Here is a 23200-nt window from a genome sequence, read left to right as displayed (position 1 = left end):
GACACAGGTGGATCACTTGAGGTCAGGAGTTTGAGACCACCCTGGCCAACTTGGTGAAATCCCGTCTCTACTAAAAATACAAAAATTAGCCCAGCGTGGTGGTGGGCACCTGTAGTCCCAGCTACTCAGGAGGCTGAGGCATGAGAATTGCTTGAACCCAGGAGGCAGAGGTTGCACTGAGCTAAAATCGTGCTACTGCACCCCAGCCTGGGCGACAGAGGGAGACTGGGTCTCAAGAAAATAAAAAAAGAAGAAGAAGACACATAATCAATGTTTTTTGAAAGAAATCATTGACTCAATGATTGATGACTCAATGATGACTGGGCCAAACTACTTAGCCTCTCTAATCTTCCATCTACTCATCCTCCCTGTCCTGACAAAAGCAGCACTTCATGTATGGTTGCATACTCAATACTCACAGTGCTGAGTTATTAACATAAAGTGAAGCAAAAGAAATTTGGTTCATAATGGGGTCTGAAACTTAGTTCTTCACAAAAAGACATATTTATGTATTCATCATATAGTAAGAGACTCACGTCCATTAAAAAAAAAAGATGTGGACTTCAGTATACCTTGTCACCTCACTTTTCATAGATTTGGGCATACAAAAAATTGTTCACTTCTTTCTTAACTCAAGAATAAGAAAAGCAGTAGTACAACTTTGATGATGAATGGTAAATGACCTTTGGCTTTGGGGCAGGCATCATGGTAGGGACTGCAGCAAACTAGAGCTTCTGCCTCTCTAAAGGTCAACAGTCAGCTCCAATTGACTAAGACGGTGTGTGTGGATAGGGCTCAGTATTGTCAGACTTTTTGATTGTTTTAAGAGATGCTTCAAAATAAAGGTGTGTTTATATGAAATTGGTTGACATGTAATCCAAATTTCTGAAAAGCAGTGTCTTGATCTAATGATGTACAGGTTAAAACTTGTAACTGTATTTGGATTTCATGTATAGTCCACCTGTTTGAGAATTCTGTGGTCACAGCTACAGATGTTGACTGATTTACTCAGCTGCTCAGTCTCTGCATAAATCCACCGGAAGCAGCCATTTCTGAAGGTGTGTACCTCTCCTAAAATTGGCTCACCCAGGGGTCCATCTTCACTGTCCTCACAAACACTCCACTGAGGCCCTGACCTCTGCAAACAGGTGCTCTGTTGCAGTATTTTTTTTGGAGGATTATTTGGACATAAGGAGATAAAGCTGTTTTGCTCAACAAGGGAGACATAAATCGGTGGGTCTCCTACAAAATGTGAAATTCTACTTGATCCTCGGGAGGCAGGCAGATTCTTTCTGGAGGAAGATTGCAATGGGAACACAAAGCATATTTATAAGGAAACACACAGACTACAGGGTCTTTCTGGGAAGTGCTTCTCTGAGATTTGCCAGGTGACACCACACACTCCCCACTGGCTCTCTGGGACCCTTCCCCTTCTGTGACTCCCATCCTAGCATCTGCCTTGGTCTTTTCCTTCTAGAATGGGTGGCAAAGTATCAAAGCCTGCAGTGGCGCAGTTGCCTGCTTGGCCTATCCTGTCATCCATCCCCAGGTACACACAGAGGGACACACATATACACAGACAGACACACACACACACACACACACACAAAGATACATGCAGACATACAAAGACACATACACAGATACACACAGACATTGACAGAGACATACACAGACAGACACACACACACACACACACACTGCAATCTGGCCACACTAAAACCCTGTCCCACCATTTGCAGACGCTCTGTGCCCACACCCACTTCCTGCCTTTGCCTCTGCTGTCCCCTGCACTTGGGATCCCCTTCCCTTCCCTCTCTGCCTGGCACACACCGCCTCATCCTTCAAGGCCAGGCTCCAATGCGAGCCCCTCTCTGTTGGTGCCATTGGCTCGTGATGCTCACCATATCACCCCACGCCTTCATGGATGTCCACAGGGAGAAATGCATGCTTCCTCCAATGAGCTTATGGCGTGCTGGGCAATGTGCAAAGGCTGTTTCCCCAAGTTTTCTTCACATCTAGATGAGCTTAGGAAACGTTCTTTTCCAGTGCCCTTGGGGAGACTGCAGAGGACATGGAGCCATACAGTGCATAGAAGGTTCCTGCAGCTATTGGCCTCTCCACCTCCCCATGCTTCCAGGACTGAGGGGATATGTAACTCCTAGAGATGAATGTGTGAAGGCCCATTGGCTTTTATTCCACAAGAACCCTAACCTAGGGGCAAAGTCTGCCCAGGTTCTCATAGGATAGATGGGAACTGTGGCTTACAGGGGCCGAATCCTTGGGCAAATGCTGCAGAGCTCAGAAAGCAGAGCCTGGACTTGCCTGGGTCTATGGGCAATGAACCTCCCAGCAGAGTGTTTGGGGCATTGTCACATGGTTCTTAAATATGAGCCTCTCCCTCCCATAGATTTTGGGGAAAAGACAATCCCTCCGTCTTAGATACCTCCATCTTCCATTCTTCATAGCACTTCCTGGTATATACTAGATGTCTTAGTCTAATTATTTCAGTAATAGATTGAGAATCTCAACTTTAACGAGCTTAAAAGAACAGAAAAATGTGCTGGCTCACTGTATATAAGAAGTGAAGATGGTTCAGATAGACATGGATCCAAATGTTTACATAATCTCTGTCTGGTCTCTGTCTCTCTCTGTGTGTGTGTGTGTGTGTCTGTAGCTCTGTCTCTCTCCCTGTCTCTCTCTGTAGTTCTCTCTCTCTCTGTGTAGCTGTGTGTGTGTGTGTCTGTAGCTCTGTCTCTGTGTGTGTGTGTGTGTGTGTGTGGGTAGCTCTTTCTCCACATCTGTGTGTGTGTGTCTCTGTGTGTGTGTGTGTGTCTGTGTGTGTGTGTGTGTAGCTCTCTCTCTCTCTGTGTGTGTGTAGTTCTGTGTGTGTGTGTGTGTGTGTGTCTGTAGCTCTGTCTCTGTGTGTGTGTGTGTGTGTGTGGGTAGCTCTTTCTCCACATCTGTGTGTGTGTGTCTCTGTGTGTGTGTGTGTGTCTCTGTGTGTGTGTGTGTGTAGCTCTCTCTCTCTCTGTGTGTGTGTAGTTCTGTGTGTGTGTGTGTCTGTAGCTCTGTCTCTGTGTGCGTGTGTGTGTGTGTCTCGGTAGCTCTATCTTTCTCCACATCTGTGTGTGTGTGTGTGTCTGTAGCTCTGTGTGTGTGTGTGTCAGTAGTTCTATCTTTCTCCACATCTGTGTGTGTGTCTCTCTCTTTGTGTATGTGTGTAGCTCTGTGTGTGTGTCTCTCTCTTTGTGTGTGTGTGTAGCTCTCTGTGTGTGTGTGTGTGTGTGTGTAGCTCTCTGTGTATGTGTGTGTGTGTCTGTAGCTCTGGCTCTGGGTGTGTGTGTGTGTGTGTGTGTGTGTGTGTGTCTGTAGCTCTGTCTCTCTCCACATCTCTCTGTGTTTGTCTCTCCCTGTCTCTCTCTCTTTCTCTGCTGGGCACTTTCCATTATCTAGTTTCATTCTCAAGCATGTTCCTTCTATTTGCAAAATAAAAGAACCTGACCTTTATCTCCTTAGCACTCATGTGAACTCTGAAGGGATCTCTCATTGCCCACCCCTGGTACAATCACTGAGTCTGTCACAGGGAGCAGCGGCCACATGGTGTACAGCCGCCCAGAAACCCACAGAGTAGAGGAGGGCAGTTCTCAACAGGAAAGGGGCTTCTACTGTCCACAGAAAAAGACGGATACAACTTGCATGCCTGCACTTCAGGAGTTACTCATTAGATAGGAACTAATCCAGATAATAAACTACAAAAACAATTCACAGCCATCAGCCAGTTGGCTATATTATTGAGAAAGACTTCCTTGGGGCTGGGTACCATTGAACTAATTCAGGAAGCTATCTCAAACTCATGAGACACTCTGTTGGAGGATCAGTAAGTAATCTAGTTGCCTGAAGGAGCAGGTTTGTGGTGGGAGAAGTAGAAGGAAGATTGCAAAGTCGAAGAGAGGTCTTAACTGCAAAGCTGAAGAGTTTATCCCACTGGCCAAAGATGACAATTCACCTGGATCACTTTCCCCTCCAGTGCCCCCGGAAGGCTTCTTGGCACTCCCACGAGCCTGAATACAGCCTCAGAGGTCATTTCAACCCCAGCCTCCAGAATGCCAGCATAAAGAACAACCTGTCTGCTGGTTCTGCTGTAGATGGGGGAAGAGATTTTGATCCTCATTCTTAAACAGAAGAGTCAGCGAATTTATCCTGTACAGCATCCTCAAGCTTTAAGCAAGAAAGTAAACATGCATCAGGACTAGAACTTCCATGGAAGGCTTTCCTTTCCTTCACATTTTGTTCAGGTTTAATAACCCTGGAGAAAAAGTAGAACCAGTACTATCTAAAGTCCCAGGGTTGGATGTCTCCCCTTGGTCTGAGAAAGGATTTGTCTCCAACCAACCAACCCTACAGGGGAGATGGAAAGAGAAGCAATGGCGCAGAGACAGGGCTGGACAACCAGGGTAGAAGGAACCTTCATGTCATTATGACTCTTTTTAGGGTGCTTGAAGCTGAGAAATATTCACCTAACAGAACTCACTTTGTCCTTCCAGCAGACTGGTGAGACAGTTATTCCTATTTTACACTAAGGAAACTGAGCTTTAAGATATTAAGTGATTTTCCTCCAATATATCTAAATAATGATGATAATGATGATACTGATAATAACTATCAGCAACATGGTACTTCTCCATTCAAAGCACTGCTGTAAAAACGTGTCTCACTTCATTTTTACAGCCACCCAGCTATGGTCTCCTTTCATTTAGAAAGGAGAATACAGAAACAGAAGCACAGAGAGGGTAAAAAGAGCTTGCTAGGCAAGTTCCTTTGACCTGAAAATCAGATTCCTCACCTGTAAATGGGGGAGAACTGTATCCACTCACAGGGTTGTGTTATGCTTAAGTGAGATCTGTACAAAGTATTTAGCACTCGTGTCTGACACACAATGAAATGAGAGAATTAAAGATCACTTCTGTTATTTTTATTAAAATGAAGTAATGTGCCATACATTGAAAAACTTCTCTCTCTTTTTCTTTCTTTCCCTTTCATTCTTTACATTTGAAAAAAAAAAAAAACTTTAGAATCGTTTTACATTTTCAGAAAAATTGCAAAGAATATTCCTGCCCCACAGTCACCCAGGGTCCCCCATGTTAACCTCTTACATTGCTGTGGTACATTTACAACAACTAATGAAGCAATGTTGATAACTCGTTATTAAACTCCCTACTTTATTCACACTGTATTAGTTTATACCTAGTGTCCTTTTTATTATTAATGGACTATAATTTTTGCAGCAGTTTTATGTTCACAGCGACATTGAGCAGAAAGTACAGACTGTTCCCTATGTCCCATACCCCCACCCAGGCACAGCCTCCCCTACTGTCAACATCCACTCCAGATGGGATATTTGTTACCATCAATCAACCTACGCTAACACATTATGACCACCAAAAGTCCTGGTTTCAACTCTTTGTGTTGAACATTCTGTGGGTATTGAGAAATGTATAATGACATGTATCCACCATGATAGTACCAAACAGAATACTGTCACTGCCCTAAAACCCTGTTTGCTTATTCACTCCTTTCTTCCCCCTAACTCCTGGCAATCACTTCTCTTTTTACTGTTTTGCCTTTTCCAGAATGTGAGATAGTTGGAATCATACAATATGTAGCCTTTTCGGACTGGCTTCTCTAGTTCAGCATTTAAGGACTCTTCATATCTTTTCATGACTCGATAGCTCATTTTTTAAAAATCACTGAATAATAGTATATTATTGGATAGTATTATTAGTATTAGATACTATTATGAATACTATCCACTATTATTGGATAGTATTAATAGTATTATATGGATGTACCACAGTTTTTTTGCTTCCAAATTTTGGCAATTATGAATCAAATTACTAGAAAACTGTATGTACAAGATTTTACATGGACATAAGTTTTCAATTCATTTACAAAAAATGCCAAAAAGCAAAGCATGATTGCAGGATCATGTGATAAGAATAGTTTTTAGGAAACGTCCAAAGCATCTTGCAAAGTGGCTGTACAATTTTGCATTCCCACTTGGTATAAATGAGAGTTCCTGCTGTACCACACCTTTGTCAGCATTTAGTGTTGTTGGTGTTTTGGGTTTTGGCCATTCAAATAGGTATATGGTGGTGTCTCATTTTCATTTTAATTAACAATTCCCTAATGACATGTGACGTTGAGCACCTTTGTTTATGCTTATTTGCCATCTGCATATCTTCTTTGGTGAGATGTCTATTCAGATATTTTGCTGATTTTTTTTATTACATTGCTTTTCTTATTGTTGAGTTTTAAGAGTTATTTGCATAATTTTATTACCAGCCGTTTAATATATATGTTTTTTACAAGGATTTTACTCTGTCTGTGATCTGTCTTTTCATTCTGTTAGTGTCTTTCACAGAGCAGAAGTTTTTAATTTTAATGAAGTCTAATTATCAATTTTTTATTTCATGGATCATGCTGTTGTATTGAAAATCTCATCACCAAACCCAAGGTCAACCTGATTTCTTCCTATGTTATCTTCCAGGAATTTTATAGTTTTGCATTTTACATTTAAATCTATGATCCATTTTGAGTATGATTCCATTTTAACTTCTTTTTGAGTGGTTGCCCTGAGTTAAGTGATACACATTCATAATTAATTATAGCTCTATATCACTTCATGAGTAATGCAAGTATCTTATAATCTTATAACAAAGTATTACCAATTCCTTCCTGTCTGTCTCTTGTGACATTGCTGTCATTCATTTCACTTATCCATATATGCTAGTATCACCCAATACATTGATACTATTGCTGCTTCAAACTGACAGTTATCTTTTAGGTGGATTAGGAATAGGAAATATAAAAAATTTTATTTTACCTTCATCTATTCCTTCTCTGTCACTCTTCCTTTCTTCATGTAGATCCAAGTCACTGAACTATATCATTTTTCTTCTCCCTGCAGAATATATTTTAACATTTGTTGCAAGAGAGTTCTGCTAATAATGAATTTCCTGTCTTTGTTTAAGAAATTCTTTATTCCTCCTTTCTTTTTCCAGAATTATTTCATTGGATATAGAATCCTAGACTGGTGGATTTTTCTTTCAACACTTTATTTATTTATGTATTTATCTTGAGACGGAGCCTCACACTGTCACCCAGGCTGGAGTGCAGTGGCGTGATCTTGGCTCACTACAACGTCCACCTCCTGGGTTCAAGTGATTCTCCTGCCTCAGCCTCCCAAGTAGCTGAGATTACAGGCAACTGCCACCAGGCCCAGCTAATTTTTTTGTATTTTTAGTAGAGATGGGGTTTCACTATGTTGGGCAGGCTGGTCTCGAACTCCTGACCTCATGATCTGCCCACCTTGGCCTCCCAAGGTGCTGGGATTACTGGCGTGAGCCACTGCGCTTGGCCTCTTTCAACACTTTAAACAGGCAACCCACAAAATGGGAGAAAATTTTCGCAACCTACTCATCTGACAAAGGGCTAATATCCAGAATCTACAATGAACTCAAACAAATTTACAAGAAAAAAACAAACAACCCCATCAAAAAGTGGGCAAAGGATATGAACAGACACTTCTCAAAAGAAGACATTTATGCAGCCAAAAAACACCACATGAAAAAATGCTCATCATCACTGGCCATCAGAGAAATGCAAATCAAAACCACAATGAGATATCATCTCACATCAGTTAGAATGGCAATCATTAAAAAGTCAGGAAACAACAGGTGCTGGAGAGGATGTGGAGAAATAGGAACACTTTTACACTGTTGGTGGGACTGTAAACTAGTTCAACCATTGTGGAAGTCAGTGTGGCCATTCCTCAGGGATCTAGAACTAGAAATACCATTTGACCCAGCCATCCCATTACTGGGTATATACCCAAAGGACTATAAATCGTGCTGCTATAAAGACACATGCACACGTATGTTTATTGTGGCACTATTCACAATAGCAAAGACTTGGAACCAACCCAAATGTCCAACAATGATAGACTGGATTAAGAAAATGTGGCACATGTACACCATGGAATACTATGCAACCATAAAAAAGATGAGTTCATGTCCTTTGTAGGGACATGGATGAAATTGGAAATCATCGTTCTCAGTAAACTATCGCAAGAACAAAAAACCAAACACCGCATATTCTCACTCATAGGTGAGAATTGAACAATGAGAACACATGGACACAGGAAGGGGAACATCACACTCTGGGGACTGTTGTGGGGTGGGGGGAGGGGGGAGGGGGGAGGGATAGCATTGGGAGATATACCTAATGCTAGATGACGAGTTAGTGGGTGCAGCGCACCAGCATGGCACATGTATACATATGTAACTAACCTGCACATTGTGCACATGTACCCTAAAACTTAAAGTATAATAATAAAAAAAAGAAAGAAAAAAATCTATAAAAAAATGAAAAATAAATAAATAAATAAATATGTCATTGTACTCTCTTCTTCCTCGCATGCTTTCAGATAAGAAGTCTGATGTAAATCTTATCCTCACTTCTCCTATAGATGAGGTGCTTTTTTCCCTGACTTCTTTCAAGATTTTCTCTACATATGTGCTTTTCTGCAGTTTGAATATGATATACATAGGTGTAGACTTTTTGATATTTATCCTGCTTGATATTTTCTGAGCTTTCTGGATCTGTAGTTTGATGTCTGTCATTAATTTTGGAAAGTTCTTGGACATGATTACTTTACATATATTTTCTGCTCTATTCTCCCTTTCTTTGCCTTCTTGCATTTCCACCACACAGAAGTTATACCTATTGTCACTGCTCCACATTCTCTTGTAGCTGTAGCTGCTGACAATTCAGATTCCTCTAGTGTCATTCTGTCTTCCCTCTTAACCTTGGCCTTCCCTGTATGCTCTTCCTCAGAAAGAGTGCCTTGCAGTTCTTTCAGCTGCAATCCACCGTGATACTGCATCCTTGTTGGCGGGGTCACCAGATATCAGGGAGAGAGAGCATCTTACCATCTCCTGATTAAAACTCAGACTTTTCTTGTGCCTGGGTCTTGGGATCATGACCTTCACAAGTGTTTCTTCCATGATATAAATTTCTGCCATGCACCTTGGCATCCCTCTCTGGCCTCAGCATTCCAACTCTATTTCCTTGAAGCCCTGTCCTCTGATGACTATGAGTTTTCTTCTCCTCAGGAGGGACAGGAAAGCCAATGGCATCTGGAGTGGGGAGGAATTTCCTCATTCCAGCTGGAATAAGTTTCCATTAAAGTTACTTTTAGGAGAGCTGCCCTTCTTCATCAAGTAGGCTCTGAGCTTATTTCACAATAGTTACTCTCCCTTTCCACTGCCAGAGCCTCAAGGAGGTTTTTCTCAGTCTCCCCATCATGAGAACTCGATGTGGCTCCTAGAGGGAAGGCCCACTGAAAGTTTGGAGACCTCTACCAGTTTCCCACTCTCACATTGGTCCTGTATCTCAGGCAATTCATTTAAATTACCACTTAGATATTCCCCAGTGTATGGCATTAGTAGCTTCCCTCTAGGTAAGCAAATCTCTGGATGCACCTGTCTCTCTACCGTGTTAAGCTGGCAGCTTGTTGTGCAATCACACTTCCCTGATGATTCCAGGAAAAGTCACTGATTTTCAATTTGTCCAGCTTTTCCTTTAAAGATGGGAATGATGGCTTCCTAGCTGTTTACATGCTTGAGCTAAAACTCAAAGTCCCTACTTAATGTTTTATATTTTCAAAATGTGCTTTTTTATTTTAATGGATTCTACTGAATATTCCTTATCCACAGAAATCTTCTTGAGTCTTATTTTGTTGTATTTTGTGATCGCCGTGACTCTGAAACTACTTTTCTTTTTCTTTTTGACAGAGTTTCACTCTTGCTGCCCAGGCTGGAGTGCAATGGTGCAATCCTGGCTCACTGCAACCTCCGTCTTCCGGGTTCAAGCAATTCTCCTGTCTCAGCCTCCCAAGTAGCTGGGATTACAGGCATGTGCCACCATGCCTGGCTAATTTTTGTATTTTTAGTAGAGACAGGGTTTCACCTTGTTGGTCAGGCTGGTCTCGAACTCCTGACCTCAGGTGATCCACCCACTTTGACCTCCCAAAGTGCCGGGATTCAGGGGTGAGCCACCACACCTGGCCGACTCTGAAAGTTCTAAGCAGCAGACTTTTCCTAGCTCTGCAAAGAAATAACCAAAGAGCTGTTGGCCTCTAGCTAGACCGCATACCTCTTGTTGCCTAGCCTGGAATTCCACACTGCTGCCCACTCCCTTTTGGAACCCATAGAACACTTACTTGCAACATGCATCCTGGAAGTAAAAGAGAGTGGTGACCAGGGGACCATCTTTGACTAATGGAAGGAAAGAAGCCGATGGATAAATGTTTTTCTCTTTCATCTCCCAGGGACATAAGGATTTCAAAAGGCCCTCAGAACATCCTGGTGAGACCGAACTCCCACCCCCGCAGCAGAGGTCAGTTCAACAACTCATTCTTGTATCTGCTTCCTGATCTACTCCCAAATTTCTGCTCCCTGAAATCATTTTCCAGAGGATTAGCCCATATGAGAACCTTCGTCTTGGGCTTTGCTTTTGGAGAACCCAGGCTAAGATATAAGATTATTTAAAAGAAAAAATTTAAAACATGTCTGTAAATGGATAAAAACAGCCATTTGCCATTACAAAGATGAATTCTTCCCTTCCATGACTTTCCAAAACTTCTTTGCCTGTAAATATCTATTCCTCTTAGCTCATTCTTCCCATCCTTCTGCATTTTGATAGCACATTATCAGTTGCATAAAATTATCAGTTCTTACCCACCTCCCTCTATATTTTGAGAAATTTAGAAGAAAAGAAAAGAAAACGATGCCATTAAGGACTATTCCTTATACTCTTATGTTAACAAAAGATTAGCAAGTGTTGAAAGCAGTACTCAAAGTGTGGTTTATGGACAGATTATTGGCCTACAAACTGCTTTTTTAGTTTACAAACACTTAATAAGCTTGCTCCAAATGTAAATCAACTAAATCACTATATACAATACTACAACTGACTTTAAAAACAAATTTATGACTTCTTCAATGAAGAAAGCAAGGCATTGATTTACATTGCTGTGTCAGACTCCTGATCTCAAGAAGTACTGTCTCTTTGAGTAACACTGGATTACAGGATTAGACAGTTATCAAAGTACTAACGGTGGACATTTCTTAGTATGCACTCAGTTCTAAGCACTCTTTCATAGGCCTTACTGATATTACCTCATTTAATTCTCAAAAAAAACCTTGCATATGAGGTAGGTTATATTATTATTCTCACTTTATAGGTAGAGAGACTGACGCACAGTGAAGTTTAATAATTTTCCCAACATTACAGAGCTAGTAAGTGGTAGTGGCAGCCTCCCAGGTGACTGACCCCCAGAGGTCTTTGCCTCTTGGTATTTACTCCCTTGTGTAGTCAGCTCCCATAGTGTATTTGTGACCAAAGCACACACAAGGGATATTGTGTGATTTTCAAGGATAGATCGTAACAGATATTGTTCCTTTTGCCTTGCTCTCTGGCATCAGCTACTTTAAGGAAGCCAGCTTCCACGTCATGACAACATTCATGCAGCACTATGGAAAGGCAAGAAACTGAGGCCTCTGTCAGCAGCCAGCACCAACTTGCAAGCCATGGGAGGGGGCATTCTTGGAAGAGAAGCCTTCTGCTCACTCAAGTCTTCAGATGACTCCAGCTCTGGCTAACATCATGACTATGACCTCATGAGAGATGCTGAGTCAGAACCACCAAGCTTAGACACTTCTTCATTCCTGACCCACATGATATGTGCAAGATAATAAATTTTTATTGGTGTTTGCCATCTCTAAGTTTGGGGCTAGTTTCATATCCAACAATAGATAACTAAAATAGTAGTAGAAAATCCGGCTCCAGAGCCTGTTTTGTTAACTGCTATGTGTACTATCTCTCAACTGAGAGTTTATCTTGGGTATACGAAGAAGGATTAAAACAGAATTGAAGGTGGAGAAGGAAATGACTTCCTTCCTATGTGATGTTATTTAATGCCAATATTGTGTACCAGCTACCCAGCTACCATCATCTCCACTAACACCAGCAGCATGCATTCAAAACTCTAAGAGAAGAGGAGTAGACAAGAGAGTATGGGATTTGAAAGAAGATAGTCTGGAATTGAATCCCAGTTCAGTTCCTTTGCTCATTTTGGGTATTCCAAAAAAGAGGCCATAATAACGAGCGAGAAAAACCACTTGTAAAGCCCAGTCTCTCTAAGCACAGCTGAGAGCTGGCTATATATATTTATTTGGGATGTATGGAGTTCAGGGATTCATGGAATTTCTCAGAAGTGGGGGTACTTACAGATTGGGTAATATTTAGCTGTATGCCTGAGTGACAGTCTTGCTGATTGGATGACTTTCAGCAGTGTTTGTGCTGATGCAAAATAGCTAATGACCAATTAGGAAAAGTTTAAAACCATGTCTGGCAATTGTTTCAAGGCCAAAGAACAATGAGCCCTTTCCTAAGAAGATAGGAACTTTCTGTTCTTCCTTAAGCCATTTCCCTTCAATGTTCTTACCTGTAAAATGGGGAGAATACAGACAACTATTTATTAAGGGCCTACTATGATACTTGCCACACGCTAATCAACTCAGCCATTGTATGGCAGCAGCTGCCATAAACCATAAGTACACAAATGTATGTGGCTGTATTCCAATAAAACTTTATTTACAAAAATAGGCAGCAGGCAGGATGTGGCCAGTGGGCAGTAGTCTGCCAGTTCTGCTCCAGGTTATCTTTAGTCCCAGCTGTGGCCTGCTCTTCTGCCTCTCCTAGCTTCTAGCTCTGCTGTCCCATTGATCTGTATTACACTTTCCCCTCTCCTTAAGTGCTTTTCTTCTACTGATGTGTTAGCTTTCAGTAAAGCATTACCTCATCAGGAGAAAGTGCTGTCCACAACTTTAGACTATTACAGGCCCCCCTGCTGTGTGCTCCCAAATGCATTTCCTCTTTCGCCACCTTCATCTCACTTTGTTATAATTAATTATTTCCATGTCTTTCTTCCCTGCTAAACTGTGAGCTCTGTGAAAGCAGGGATTGTTTGTCTCCCATGCCATTTGATCACAGGGCTTAGCACAATTCCTGACACATAGTAGGTGTTTGGTAAATACAAGGGAAAAGAATGAATAAGCACGATTTTACAGAGAACATCTAAGATAAACTTTGGCTACTGTACACTTGTGTCTACCTATTTTACAATTTTTCCTAAAACCACCTTGTTCCCAAGAAATGGATTCTTCACTTATATATATTTTCAAGCTCACAGGCAATTTTGCCTCTATTTTACAGCGTAAGAATTTTGAAATGAGGAAACATCAGTGAAATCCATGTTTAAGGCACTTTTATTCTCATGCCACTATTTCCCTGCAATGGTGACCTTTAAATTTAGCCTGAGTATAAGTGGGGTTGTCAGAACATCAGGTTACATTATGTTATTCAGCTATTTGTGCCTTTTAAAGACGATGTAAGTTCCAACATAGACCGCACAGCGGGAAAGTTATCCTGATGATATTCTGGAAACCCCCGCAGCCAGGATCACATCCGGAAGTGGGTCAGTATTCAAGAAGGCTCATGCTTCTTGGAAGTCACTTTCACTGGAAACAGGCCCACATTTATCCTTCCAGAAAATAAGTAACCTGTGGCTCGTGCATGGCCTTTCTTCTTCAGGCAGATTGGAGAGAGGATTGTGTTTGAAAGAAAAGAATGGAAATGTGCCTGCAGCACTTGTTTTTCTCCTTCAGGGTGGCGTGTGGAGCTGTGTGCTTGGACCTGCAGTGAACGGTGGAGTCACTGATTTTTCCACCTAATCTGGGGTTCAGAGGACTCCGGGCTGGTACTGGTCCTCCACAATTCCTCCTAGATGTAAACCAGCCCCCCGACCTTTTTTGCAGCTGTTTGACTAGCTGAGCCCACTTCCTCATTGATAAACAGCTTTGATAAATAGGTTGAACTAAACGGCTCCCAGAGACACTTCCAGCTCTGGTCATGCAATTGATTTCTTCAGGATGCTTTCAGAGACACATCAGGGCAAGAAGCATGGGGCATGGGGTGAACGGAGGAGGGAGAGGGGATCCAGCTTTGAATGGTAAGGCAGGGCTTCTCCACTTTTTGTTGCATTGCCATGAAACAATGACCTCTCGCTGTGCTCCCAGTCCCAAAGAATAAGCTGTAAGCTGATGTCTGAGAAGAAAGATCCGAAGGAGATGCATAGACACATAGAAATCACAAATAATAATAATAATAAAACCTAATACAATGCCTAACTTGCTCCTTAGAAAACTGCAATGTGGCACTAGACAAAAGACACCTTCCTGGGCTTTACCCCAACCCAGTCCAGTTTAAATGACAATGGACCTGCACACTTTAATAGTTTTTAAAGCCCATTGCCTATAGACAGGCAGGATAATCTAGTAACAATGAGAAACATCATCAGGCACTAAGTTCTAGCACTGTTCTGATTGCTGTAAAGGTATTAGGTAGAGTCATATGCAGCTGCTGTTTTTCTAGGCCAAAAATGGATAAACACCAGCCATTTCATATTTCTATCTAAGATTAACTCTTTTGATTTTTACAACAATCTTCTAAACACTGTTGTTGTCTTTTGTTAGGAGCTCTAGATGGGTTTTTAACTCAGCTCTGCTACTCTGGTCAAATGTGCCTTCGTTTTCTCCCATGTAAAATGAGACTAATAATACTGCTTGCTTCATAGGGTTATCATGAGGACTAAATGAGTGAATAAATGTAACAGTGCCTGACACATAAGTGCTAAATAAATATCGGTCATTATCATTAGCTTTACGTAAAGTGACGTTAAGGTCTCCTTCATTCTAGAAATACTTTGTGCAGTGGCATTTCATGTTTTTTTTTTTTTTTCCTACCAGGCACTTATTTCTTCTTCTCTTCTAAAATAGCATCCCAATTTCCCTTTCAGGGAACTTGTCCCCCTGGCTGACTATCAGCCAGGGATCCTTGCCTCCCCTCACTATGGCGTATACATGTACCCTGAGGTTAGCCAGCCTCTCTCCTGTGTCCTGTATTTTCCAAAGCCACATTATTCTGCTTTTCCTGTGATTCTGAAGCTCTTCTGTGTCCTTCCAATAAATTCCTTTTTTATTGCCCATGAACAATGGGCACGTGGAGGAAATACAGAAGGTAATTTAGCAGATTGTTGGCAAGTTAAGTTAGCAAGATAAGTGGTTTCTATTGTTGCAACTAAAGATCTTTAAAATATATATCATTGGAAATAGACATTGTAATGTTCTTTTTATGAATAATGAAACCAGCTAACATTTACTGATTCTCTGTCTAGACTTTTACTATGTGGTTATGTTTAACACACTTCTGCGACAGTAGGCGTCATTAACCCCATTTTGCAGAGAAGAAAATTGAAGACTTAGATTCTCCTGCCAGCTTGTCCTGCTTGTGTGTCCTTGAGCAAGTCTCTGAACATCTCCAAGGTCTCAGTGTCCTGATATGTGAAGTGGGGTTGGTGACCTTTCCCACCCACAGGGTGGTTTTGAGAATCAAGCAAGATGATGAAAGTATAAAAGCTCTTTGTAAACTATATAGTTACATGCCATATACGGGTAAGATTGCATTATGATTCTCTTTGACGAAAGGACACATTTTAACTCCTGTGTCTTGGTGCCTAATTTAAGCCATTTGTTGTTCTTTCTGCATAATAATAATAATAACAAATAAATAATGCATGTTTCAAAGTGAAAGCCCTAGCTAACACACACCCCAGAATGAGATTCTTTTTCTTGGAAGCAACACTACACCTATGTGGATTTCCTGGCTGCTTTATGTTCTTGCCAGGCTAATCACGGCTGAAACTTGTGTTCTCTGCTTTTCTGATCAAACTTAGAGCCCTTCTCTCTCTTTTCTCTTTATTTCCCTCCTGTCTTTCCCAATCTCGAAGCTCCCCAAGGACCAATAAATTCCGGCAATGACTACACACAGCCTTCTAAGGGTTTTCAGTATATTAGAAATAAGATCCAACTTCCTGTATTGAAACCAGAATTTAAATGAAGTTTTTCCAAACTCTACTGAGGATTATATAAAGAGTAAGCAGGAATCATAAAAATTAGGAATATTATTTTCAAATGCTAGGGTTTTTAATAGACAAATAATGTATGGGATCAGACTGCAGTAAATGAGCAAAAAGATAGAGAAAAACGAATGAAAGAGAAACATATTTCACTGTGAAAACCAGATGAATATTCTTATTGGCCCACAGTGCCATCTTGTGGATCATTTTTAAATAGGGCTTCGTTTTCAGTTGTGATTGCATTTGTTTGACTGTTCCTAATCATGTAAAGCATCCATTAAAGTCTGCAAATGATTTCCAGGTAACCCAAGAGAACATAGATGAACACACCTGGTGGAACTCATCTGTTTATTGATATCTCATCCTCCTTAGGCATAGTTGGCCTGTCATTCCATGCTTTAAATAACTTCTCTCTCTGCCCTCTGTAATAGTAGATGTTCACAGTTCTCTCTGGCCATTTTCTTCCAGCCTTCATCAAATCTACTTTATCTATGTAACTCCTAAGGTATGTTCTTTGCCTTCTCTTTCTAGATGTAGTGGTTATGCACCTTTGCATAGGTTTTGTAACCCATAGAGAACCAATGGTTACCCATGGTCCACGGACATTCTTTCCAGAAAAAGACACTCAGATGACCGTGCCCCTCCTGGCACACACACTCTGATAGACAAAGAACACACACTCTTACACACTCACACACACCTACACTCACATACATGCTTACACATTTCAGCCAACAATTTCAGGGGGGTTCACAAAGCTCCTGGTTCCATGTTTAGAACCTTTGCTTGACAGTACTTCCTTCAGTGATGTTATGGAATCCTAGACTTGTAACTATCACACCTATGAAGAGGTATCTCAGATGCCAGGTTCTTTTCTATATCCAGTCCTTTGTTTCCAACCGCCCTCACTATTTCTGATGTAAACATCCTGCCCTTCCCTATGGCTAATGCTGTAGCCATGTTGATCTCCTCTCAAGGAACACTTCTGGGCACGTTCAAATTCTGTTCACTCTCCAAGCCCCAGCTCATATACTACCATCTCTGGGAAGTCAATCTCTAATCAGAGAGAATTAAACTTTCCCTTTGTGATCTCTTAGACTATTTTTTTAAGTTTTCACATTAAATATTTCAGACTTTCTACTGTTTATAATTGCCTGAGTAGATAGGTTCTTAAGGAAAGAAAACATGTCTGGTTTCATTTTGCAGCTTCTATCATAACGAGAGGGGCTTACCTTGTAGCTTGTAGCTTTTCCTTTAAAGTCTTCGAGATTGGAAGACTTGGTTTAATTTCTCACTTTAGACCTTAATGTGTGACTGTGAGCAAGGTGGTTAAGCTTTCCAAGCCTCGGTTCTTCATCTGTACACAGGGATCCGATGGTTCCTATATGTGGGGTCTGTGGGAGGATTCAATGAGTCAAGGTATGTAATGCACTTTGCATGTTTCCTGGCACACAGCTGGGGATCAAAATATGTTTCTTGAATAATAGGACCCTCAGAAAAGGAAAAGAAGCTGAGGTCACTCTCTCCAAAAAATGTATTCCCATGATTTTGAAATCAAGGAGTTTGTCCTTTCTTTCTGTAGGAGTGATTAGGATGTCCCTAAATGTTAGAAACTCAGTTAACAGCAGAGAAACAAAGATGAATCAGCAGTTTGCTGTAATAGATCCAATCTTTGAAACCTTTCAATCAGCATTGGGATGGCAACCCAAGTAATTTTTTTAAGTATTATTTTATTTAGGCCTGTGTGGCTGGCTTTTCAGTCTGGGCTGACCATTAGCAAGAGCAATCTGCAGCTGGTTTCGGTCTCCTGGCACCAGTGGTTTTCACAGCAACAGCAAGTTGTCCGTGGTGCAGTAGAAAGAGCACTGAAGTTGGAGGTAGAGGGTCTGACCCAAAGGATACCCTTGTTCCTCCAAACCACATAGCCCAGAGAATAAATATGGACTTCTGCTGCTCATTGAGGTGCGCATGTCTATTGATATAAATTACTTTATGTCCTCCAGCATGATATTTTGTGCAAAAAACCACTATTTTTGTAAGTTTATATTTTTAATTAAAATCTGTTTAGTTTACAACTTAAAAAATATTATCTTCCCGGTTTCTGCCATATTGCTTGCCAGCCCACTCCCCAGAGTGTTGATCCAGTTAACAACGGGCTGGATCACATTTCCCACAGCTCCCACAGGCTAAGATGTGAAGCTTATTGTTTCTCCCTCCCCAACCCTGCCATCCTTGTTGAACTAAATAACCTCCAACAATATGATTTTCATTAATCTGATAGATGTACTGTGGGATCATGTTGCCATTTAACTTAGGAATTTCTATGGTTATGAGAGATGTTGAACTTTTTTCCTAAGCTATTTAAATTTCCCATTCTATGACTCCCCTACTTATGTCCTTTGATGACAGAGTTGGCTTTCTTACCTTTTTCTTGTTGGTTTGCAGGAGTACTTTGTATATTCTAGGTATTAATCCCATTCAAAAATTCTCCTATTTTTTTCATTAGCTTGTAGCTGTATGTTTCACATTGAAGTCTCTAATTATCTAAAAGTTCCTCCCTTGACCAGCCTGGAAAACAGAGTGAGACGTCATCTCTACTAAAAAACACAAAAATTAGCCAGACATGGTGGCATATGTCTTGGTCCCATCAACTCAGGAAGCTGAGGTGAGAGGGTCGCTTGAACCTGGAGGTGGAGACTACAGTGAGCCGTGATCATGCCACTGCACTCCAGTCTGGGTGACAGAATGAAACCCTGTCTGAAAAATAAAAGAAATAAATGAAAGTTCCTCTCCTTGCTTATGGAATAAGATGAAGATCTCACTTTATTTTTCTCCTTAATATGAGTCTATTTCCCAATATCAACTTCTTAACAATCTGTCCTTGAGCCACCGACTTGTCTTGCCACCTCTGTCATATATCAATTCCTAGATATATATGGATCTGCTTCTGAATTTCCTGTTCCATTTCATTGTGATAGTTGAATGTTCCTGTGATAGTACTGTTTTTGTTTCCATGGTTTTGTAGTATATCTTCATATCTGCTAAGAAATTCTCTTTCATTTTCTCTTCTTTTTAAAAATTAACTTAGCTATTCATGGACTTTTAGTATTAACCACAAATTTGAGATAAGTCTTAAGTTTATTTAAAAAATGCTGTTTATAAACTGCATTAATTTCTAAATTATTGGTTTTTGTTTTTGTTTTGTTTCGTTTTTGAGACGGAGTCTCGCACCGTCGCCCAGGCTGCAGTGCACTGGCGCGATCTCGGCTCACTGCAGCCTCCACCTCCCAGGTTCAAGCGATTCTCCTGCCTCAGCCTCCTGAGTAGCTGAAATTACAGGTGCCTGCCACCATGCCTGGCTAATTTTTTTGTGTTTTTAGTAGAGACGGGGTTTCACTATGTTGGCCAGGCTGGTCTTGAATTCCTGACCTCGTGATCCACCCACCTCGGACTCCCAAAGTGCTGGGATTACAGGCATGAGCCACCGTGCCCAGCCAAATTAATTTTTAAAGAATTGACTCTATTACAATTTTAGGTCATTCCACCCATGAACATAATGGCATTTTCATGTATTCAAGTCTTTGTCTATTTCCTTTAATAAAGCTTTAAATTATGATCTGTAAAGCTCTTATATTTTGTTAAGTAAATTCTTAAATATGCTAGAGATTTATTGCTGTTGTAAATGTTATGTTATTTTCCATTATATGTTCTAGTTTGATGTTGCTGGTATAGAGAAACACTATTATCATTTGATACAGTCTCTGCAAATATTACTGATATGTCTTATTAATTCTAGTTCATGACGGTTTGAGTTTTGTGTAGATTATCATATCATCTTCAATTATGTAACTCTTCTCATCCTTTCCAGTCTTTAAATTTTATTTTTCTTGGCTGACAGTAGCACCCAAGACCTCCAAAGCCAAAACCACATTCACAGTAGCAGTAATAAAAGGTTGCATTCTATTTTCCTGATCTAATGAGAATGATCAAAGATTTTACCATTAAAGATCATCCTACAGTAAGGTTTAGGTATGGATATTTTATCAAGTTTAAGAAATTCCCTGCTAGTCTGAATTTGCTAAGAGGTTTTAACATAAATATATTTTGAATTTTATCAGATATTTTAATCTACTAATCATACAATTATTCTTATTTAGACCATTTATTTGGATACCTAGTTAATTTTCATTAATATTTCTCATGTGCTAAAAGAAAATGTCATCAGTTAGGATTTTTTTGCTTATATATCTGTTATCAAATTGTCTTCTGCATGAAAGTCATTCATTCTACTTTTAAAGTATTTATCCTTAATTATTAAGACCTATACTTGTGTTTATTTTTCTATATGGGTCTCTTAAACTTAGCATTAACTCTATGTTTCTCCAAACAGTACAAAGACCCTAATTATCTTCATTCCTTCTCCTTTTATTTATTTATTTTTTGGTTTGATAAGAGTCCACTGTTTCCATTATAGACTTCTCACATCCTAATTTTCAAGTTGGTTATTCTTTGCAAGTGCTTGTTCTGGCCTTTATTACAAATTCCCTTGACTACTCCTTTGAGATATTTACTATATCTATTTAGATTTTTTAAATATGCTCCATTCATTCTATTGCATCTAGTAAATATGAATGGCTTCACCATATCATCTCTACCAGGAGAGGCAAAAGTTCAGCCCCTGGTTTCCCTCCTGTAAGTCTGAGGAGAAAGGATCCTGCCTCAGGACATTGGGCCTCTGGGATTACTTATTTATCTTGGTATTGTCCACTTGCCACTTCTACCAGCAACATTGACCTTTGCTAGCACTGCTTTAACAAGGTACCACCAACAGAATGGTTTAAACAGTATATTGTCCCATAGTTCTGGAGGCAAGAAGTCCAAGATCAAGGTGTCAGAAGACTTGTTTCGTTCTGAGGGATGTGAGGAAGAACTGGTTCCAGTTGTTCCAGTTCTCCCCTAGCTTCTGGTGGTTTGCTGGTGTATTAGTTCATTTTCACACTGCTGATAAAGACATACCCAAGACTAGGCAATTTACAAAAGAAAGAACTTACAGTGACTGGGGAGGCCTCACAATCATGGCGGAAGGTGAAAAGCATGTCTCACATGGCAGCAGATAAGAGAAGAAGAGCTTGTGCAGGAAAACTCCTCTTTTATAAACCATCAAATCTCGTGAGACTTATTCACTACCAAAAGACATATTCACTACAAGACAGCATAGGAAAGACCTGCTCCCATGATTAAATTACCTCCCACAGGGTCCCTCCCATAAGACATGGGAATTTAAGATGAGATTTGTGTGGGGACACAGAGCCAAACCATATCATTCTGCCCCTGGCCTTTTCATGTCCTCACATTTCAAAACCAATCATGCCTCCCCAACAGTCCTCCAAAGTCTTAACTCATTTCAGCATTAACTTCAAAGTCCGTAATCCAAAATATCATCCAAGACAAGGCAAGTCCCTTCCTCCTATGAGCCTGTAAAACCAAAATCAAGTTAGTTACTTCCTAGATACAATGGGGGTACAGGCATTGGGTAAATACAGCTGTTCCAAACGGGAGAAATTGGCCAAAACAAAGGGGATACAGACCCCATGCAAGTCAGAAATTCAGCAGAGCAGTCAAATCTTAAAGCTCCACATGATCTCCTTTGACTCCATGTCTGATATCCAGGTCATGCTGATGTAAAAGATGGGTTCCCATGATCTCAGGCAGTTCCACCCCTGTGGCTTTGCAGGGTACAGCCTCCCGCTTCACTGCTTTCACGGGCTGGCATTGAGTGTCTGTGGCTTTTCCAGGTTCACAGTGCAAGCTGTTGGTGTATCCAGGTGTTTTCATACATCCTCTGAAATCTAGGCAGAGGTTCCCAAACCTCAATTCTCCACTTCTGTGTACCCACACCACATGGAATCTGACAAATCTTGGGACTTGCACCCTCTGAAGCCATGGCCTGAGCTGTACCTTGCCCCCTTTTAGACATGGCTAGAGTGGGTGGGATGCAAGACACTAAGTTCTTAGGCTGCACACAGCACGAAGACCCTGGGCCTAGCCCACGAAACCATTTTTTCCTCCTAGGCCTCCGGGCCTGTGATGGGAGGGGCTGCCATGAAGACCTCTGACATGTCCTGGAGACATTTTCCCTAATGTCTTTGGGATTAATATTTGGCTTCTTGTTACTTATGCAAAATTTTGTAGCAGGCTTGAATTTCTCTTGAAATGGGATTTTCTTCTCTATCACATAGTCAGGCTGCAAATTTTCCAAACTTTTATGCTCTGCTTCCCTTATAATACTGAATACCTTTAACAGCACCCAAGACTCCTTTTGAATGCTTTGCTGCTTAGAAATTTCTTCTGCAAGATACCCTAAATCATCTCTCTCAAGTTTAAAGTTCCACAAATCTCTAGGGCAGGGGCAAAATGCCACTAGTTTCTTTGCTAAAAGATAACAAGAGTTTTGCTCTTTGTAACAAAGTTGTTTGCTCCAGTTTCCAACAATATCTCCATCTCAGATCACCTCAGCTTGGACCTTATAGTTCATATCAATCATCTCCATCTGAGATCACCTCAGCTTGATCCTTATAGTTCATATCACTATCAGCATTTTGATCAAAGCCATTCAACACATCTCTAGGAAGTTCCAAACTTTCCCACATTTTCCTGTCTTTTTCTGAGCCCTCCAAACTGTTGCAACTTCTGCCTGTTACCCAGTTCCAAAGTCGCTTCCACATTTTTGGGAATCTTTTCAGCAGCACCCCACTCTACTCATACCATTTTAGTGTATTAGTCCGTTTTCACACTGTGGATAAAGACACACCCAAGACTGGGCAATTTACAAAAGAAAGAGGTTTATTGGACTTACAGTTCCAAGTGGCTGTGGAGGCCTCACAATCATGGTGGAAGGTGAAAGGCATGTCTCACATGTTGGCAGAAAAGAGAAGAGAGCTTGTGTAGGGAAACTCCCCTTTTCAAAAATCATCAGGTCTCTTGAAAGTTATTCACTATCATGAGAACAGCACAGGAAGGACCTGCCCCCATGATTCAATTACCTCCCACAAGTTCCCTCCAATAACACATGGGAATTTAAGATGAGATTTGGGTGGG

General features: G+C 40.8%; 1 long non-coding RNA gene across 2 annotated transcripts in view; it reads right to left on the bottom strand.

Moving 5' to 3' along the window:
* LOC117979923 (uncharacterized) overlaps positions 1-19804 on the bottom strand; it is a 69153-nt gene extending 49349 nt beyond the window's left edge. The window contains exons 1-3 of one of the 2 annotated variants that reach the window (XR_004670991.3): positions 18527-19804; positions 17335-17496; positions 6887-6964 (exon numbers count right to left, since the gene is read on the bottom strand). This is a non-coding gene — a long non-coding RNA (uncharacterized LOC117979923). The remainder of the gene's footprint in view (positions 1-6886; positions 6965-17334; positions 17497-18526) is intronic. The other variant, XR_010111924.1, reaches the window with a different exon arrangement.
* Positions 19805-23200: the final 3396 nt, after the last annotated feature.

The sequence above is a fragment of the Pan paniscus genome, chromosome 3 (assembly GCF_029289425.2).
Source record: "Pan paniscus chromosome 3, NHGRI_mPanPan1-v2.0_pri, whole genome shotgun sequence".
NCBI classification, from domain to species: Eukaryota; Metazoa; Chordata; class Mammalia; order Primates; family Hominidae; genus Pan; species Pan paniscus.
This window is presented reverse-complemented; position numbering and strand designations above follow the sequence as displayed.